Here is a 6,091-nt window from a genome sequence, read left to right on the forward strand (position 1 = left end):
GTTCAATGCCGTTGGAACATGTCCTATGTTCCCTTTCAAGGTAAGACAGCAGATTTATTTGATATATATATATAATTATATTTCTGTCATCCACTGCATCTCTCTTCTTCTGTCCTCCACCCTGTTCCTCACCATCCTCTCTCTTCCTCTCTCTCTCTACCTCTCTCTCTCTCTCTGGCACTATCATATGCAGCATCCAAACGCACCATAGCCGACAGGTGCATTGAAATAGCCCGGAGTGCCTTCTAGATAGATGCACACACATGCACGCTTCTACACACACACACACACACACACACACACAGGGATCCGGCGCAGCGTGTGTCCGTGCAGACCTGTGCATGCGGATATTGTAGTATTGTAAAACGGTTTGCATGTGTGTAGCTGGTGGTGTCACGCTCCTCTCAGTGCATTCCTCCGGCCACACAGCGGTGATGGAAAAAACTGCTCCAATATTCCCTTCTTCCTCTGGTGTGATAGAACCGTGGGAGTTTATAGCCCGGAGATAATATTCTGTCCGTCCACTGTGGAGTTCACTGCCTTGATCACACTTCGAAGGTTTATTATAATCCCTTATAATATTCTTATTCAGACCCTAGAGGAGTTAAATGCTTAGATTTGATCCTCTATGCTGTTCATGAAATATTCCTGGAATATGTTGGGTTTTTTTTATGAATAACCTCCCCCTGCTTCCTGTGTGGCAGAAACTTTGGCCCACTATAAAAATGTAGAATGAAAATAAAAACGAGAGGCTCTCCTTTATTCTTCTTCAGGTCTTTTATTGCCCTGTGCTGGAGTGTGTGTGGGTGAAGGCTCTTCAGTGTACAGTAAAGGCAGATTCCCCCTCGGTATCATTGCACTGCAACTGTGACTAATGCTATATGTGAGCAGGCGTGCTGCAGTGAGCTGCCTCACATCACACTCAGGCGCACACACACACACACACACACATATACACACACACACACACACACAAAACCCCCCCACCAGCAGTAGCAAATTCCTGAAAACGTGATGGGCCAGAGTCGGACTGTGAGTGAGATGTGAAGGCCAAAGTTTGGAGACGCCAGAGAAGGACCGGGGTGGTAGTCGTGGTTCGTGTGAGTACCTGTTATCGAGGAGGAGGATGTGTGTGAGTGGATGAGAGTGTGTATGTGTGTGTGAGTGTGTGTGTGTGTGTGTGTGTGAGTGTGTGTGGGTTCAGGAGAGAGTGGAGGTGTGCTGCATGTGACTGTGAGGATGGGGAGAGTGGATGTGTGGATACCAGCTCACAGACCTGTAGCCCCCCTGTAGAACAATATGTGTGCTTCCAAAATGGAGACTAGTCTTGACCTGATACAGGGGGGGGGACGACTCTGCCTGCAGCTTCCTGGACTTCACTGTGACCCTGGAGTCATCGTCTGAGCCGCACATGAAAAGAGAAACCGAATTTAACTGTGTCAGCCCGTTCGGCTCCTTTTCACTCGGCTTTTTTTTATTCCCGCCGAGCGAAGCAGATAATGGCCAGAATGCCCTCTTGTGCAAGTGCAGCTATAGAAGTTGGTTGCATAATGTTGGTGAGATTCTCTTACAATGTGTGTGTGTGTGTGTGTGTGTGTGTGAATGTGTGTGTGTATGTGTGCAAAAACCCACTCTACTAGTCATTGCCAGGAAATTGTGAGCACAGTGCTGCACCTTCAAAACCTGCCAGCGATGGCACTGAGTTCTCTCCTCTCTGTGATCGCACAGTGGTGTTTTCATTTTAGACATTGTTTCCGGAGCTCAGCAGCGTTTAGTTTTATCCAATTTGGTTCAACTGCCGGGGGTTTAGCTCTGAGCTGCTTTGCAAAGCGTATGAATATGTGGAAATACGGGTTTTACAGTTCCAACTTGACGATTGCAGCGGTCGTCAATTTGAACTAAACCTGCGAACTTGTTTATGTACATCGCTGCCTAATTTATATCATGAATAATAATGATAATACTTTTTATTTGTAGAGCAACGATCCTCAAAGATACTTAGCAGATAACAGCAAAATACCATAAATATACAATACACATCGCAACCACACATTGGAATATAAGACACACGTCACAGATGCATGTTGCAACAATAACGTTCATTTGTTTTATTGACAGAAAAAGAATTGGCACCAATTTCATTCCTTGACTTAGAAAATATCTCAAGATTCTCTCATTGCAGCTCGTCAGTATATCTCAGGTTTCCATAGTGATGATAGTAAACTCAGTGATTTGGCCGCAAGCCTTTGTCGGACATTTGAAGACGGTACCTTTCGGATTTGGAAAACTGGGATGGCCATTTTCCGTTTTCTGACAAATGACTAATCGGTTAATCGGATTAAAATCAATTAAGCAATAGTAAAAAATAATCAAAAGCCTAGTATGTGTATACTCTGTCTTAATTAGTCGCTGTACGGGGAATCTATCGACAAATATTTATACTAATCATTGAAATGTTCTTGCGTGCTAAATTTGAGTGAGTTTGGATCTTTTTCCGAGTGAACTGACGATCTCTGAATCTTATCAAACCCAAATCCACCACATGGTGAAAATAGCATTCCCTTGCAGCACCAGAGCTCTAATCCTCCCCCTGTCTTACCTATACGTTAGAAGCTCCATGGTTACTCCGGGCGGTTATGTAACACTGTGAGATATATTTATTGCTGCACGGTGACTCAACACGTCGAGATGAAATATGTGGTAAAGACAGCTGATATTAGTGTGACATTGATTTGTGATGAGATCCCGGTGCATGTAACAGGGAGGGACGGGGTAAATGGGGCGAGAGAGGGGGAGGGACTTGAACGATCCTGCAGATGTATCGGAACTCACATCGACGAGTGCGTTGAGCTAATGTACCAGTCGAGCCATTTGCAGTCATGCCAAGTAGCGGCTCACATGAGGAGGCAGCGGGAGGCAGCAGCAGCGGCAGCGGCAGCGGCAGCAGCGGCAGCGGCAGCAGAGTTGGGCCTCCCTATCTCCACTGAATCTCCTTCCTTCCTCATCCGCTCTCTTAAACTCACACCTCCTTTCATTCTATCTCTGCCTCCCTCTTCTTCTTCTTCTTCTTCTCCTCTCTCTCTCTCCTGTACTGTGGTCGACCCCCCTCACGCTGAACCACCCACCCACACACACTCACACTCGCTCTATTCCCCTCTCTATACCGTCTCCTCTCTCTCCTTCTCCACCATGGCTGCATCATGAGAGCAGATGGACACCACGAGCGAGCAGCCAGCCACCGAGTCCCCCCCCTCCCCACCCCCCCCCCGGTCCCCTTGTCGATTTTACAGTAGTTTGATACAGCAGCTCCTGTCAAGCATGGCCATGGTTAAAGAGACAGCACGGCACCAATGCACTGCAGCACTCCGCTTTTCCCTCCTTCTCCTTCCCTCTCTTTCTCCCATGTGACATAAGGGACTGTCTTACACCCCTCCGCTGCTCGGGCCGTGCCAAGACCCATCATCTGTTCGGCTATTACTGTACCGCCAGCTCCATCTCGCCCCGTGCACTAGATGATCTGTCAGGAGCGGGAGCCCATTCATTCTCCGGTGGGCGGGCGGGCCGAGTGTGTTGGAGACGCTTTAGCGGCGGCTTTTTCAAGTGCTGTGTGGAATTAGCGGCGGCGTCGGAACCAGCGATGAGCATCCGGGAGAAGTGATTTGCTTTTAATCACGCGTGGAGGGTGGAATGCTCCTGCCTGTAGAGCTTCTCCGCTGGTGGTGACAGATCTCTAGTGATCTGATGTACCGAGAATCAAAGGGGCCCCCTGTCAAAGTCCAGGGACATTTTCACATTCGCCGGCCAAATCCCCTCTAGATGTGGGAAGTCGGCGCTTCTAAATGTCAAACCAGACGCCGCGTCCGGCTTCTTCCTTCCTGCCACGAAGCCGGCTGGTATAGAATCCATGCAGCGAAGTCAAGGCGTTGAGGAAACATCAGTCATGTCTTCGCTCCGGCCTGCACACGGAAAGTCAAGCAGAGTTCAGCGGGCGTTCCCTTGAATGTATGTGTAATATTTTGCATATTCATCAGTCTGCGCGAGGATCCCATGAATAAGCACAGAGGGCGGCGCACACAGCAGCGTCTTAATAAAGCGTGTTTAAACATGTATTACCTGGCGCTTGAAGGTCTTTGATGCCCTGGGGGGTCAATCAATAGCCGACTTGGGCAACATTAATTTTCTCTGTGCCGCAGGGACTGTGAAGGCCCGGAGATGAACTAGCTTTTAACTACTTGTATGGCTTCTTCATGTGTCCTGCGTCCGATTGATGTGTCGGTCGTGCAGATATTAAGGCGACAGATTCCCGAGATGCCGTAGGGTCAGATCCTCATATGTGGTGTGTGATTTTGATTGATTGATTGATTGATTGAATATTTATTTAAGCCTCGGGAGACACATTGAGGGATAAGACCCTCATTTTCAATGGTGCCGAGGGTAAAAAAAAAAAGTTGATACATTAAAAGTTAATACATTGAATAAATAGGAATGAAATAAATATGCATATATATATACACAGTAATACAAGGTATAAAACAATTGGTCAATAAAATACTATGGCAAAGTCAACTAGCAGTTACAGTCATTGCAGGAGAAGTCAGCTGTACATGAGACCAGACTCGAAAACTCTGTCAATGAAACTAATGAGCACAACTTTAAAGATTTTTGGACCTCATTCCAAATGTAGGGGGCTTTATAACAGAAAGCTGTCTTCCCCAAGTTGGTCTTAACACGAGGTACATACAATGAAAGCCAGCTCTGGGAGCGAGTATTGTGGGTATTACAATTCCAGCTGATGAGAGAGGAGAGATATAGTGGCAGTAGCCCAATGATTGTTTTGTAAATATAAATCTTCCAATGACCATTTTAGTTTTTGTAGAATACAAATCTGCAAGTCGAAACACTCCTGTCACAAGTGTAACACCTGCATAACACTTGTGCTCATGATGCATTTAAATTTGAATTTTGTGAACACGTGGCTAAAAAGTGAGTTTATCTAAGGAATGGGAAGTGCTGATGTCCTGGCTGAGATCTGGACTTGATGTGACACGTTATGGGAGATGGATTGTCGATCACATTTTGGGTCTTTTAGTGTGTTAACTGTATAAAGTGTGAGGTAGGCCTGACGTTATAATGATATATAAAGTAATTTCTTATTGTTTGGGGCTATAAACTGTTTATTTTTAGCAGAGAATCAATGAATCCTGAACGGTCCAGTTGTGCCGTCATTCTCTGTCTTTTTATTCTGTGTCAATAGCCTTGAGTTCAGTCTTCAGCTGATCCTCTTTTCCTCTTTTCCATCCCTATCTGTAGCCGAACACGACACTAGCTTTAGTAAAGAAGGCCCAGGCCCTTATCCTCTCTGAGTCTTTAGTGCTTTACTGATACTGGGGGAATCTACATGGGGGCCGTCGGAGCTGAGTTGCTGGGAGGAGCGGCTTTTCTAGCTCGGGCCACACTTTGGGTGGGTGGGTAATTCAATTCTGCTGCAAAGCCTGAGTGGAATGACTCAATGGGCCTGAGCAGAGGGAGAGAGGGAGAGAGAGGGAGAGAGAGAGAGAATGTCTTGGCTTTTGATTGATCTCGTCAGGATTCGCTCACAGCAGAAAGGTCAGGAGGAGCTGCCTCCTCTCTCCCGAGCCAATCGGGGGGCTGCCAATCCGGGATAATGATCTCCCTCCGGATGTGGTTGGCTCACAGCGTTTGCCGGCGTGATGTCATGAGATCCCATTCCACGCCCCGTGATTCAGAACTGTGAGGTTTCAGCCAGATGCCCTCGGGACTGCGGGAAGTTACTGTACATATGTCAGTAGTATGAATCACGGGTTGACCAACGGATAGAAAAAGATGAACTCGTGGCTCGAGGGGATATTATTCCGTTTGCTTTACATCACACACGCAGATGCCTCCTCGAGTTAATTATGAGTAACTGAACTTTTTGGGATTATCTCCAACTGCATTTCCCCTCATTCGCCTGAGATGACTTCACAAAGTCTCTACTTGTCACCTCTTTATATGCAACTCATATTTTTTCATACGCACATAAATAATATTCCACGTTAAATAATGTTGTGCATAATTAAAATGTCTACTA

The sequence above is a fragment of the Limanda limanda genome, chromosome 11 (assembly GCF_963576545.1).
Source record: "Limanda limanda chromosome 11, fLimLim1.1, whole genome shotgun sequence".
NCBI classification, from domain to species: Eukaryota; Metazoa; Chordata; class Actinopteri; order Pleuronectiformes; family Pleuronectidae; genus Limanda; species Limanda limanda.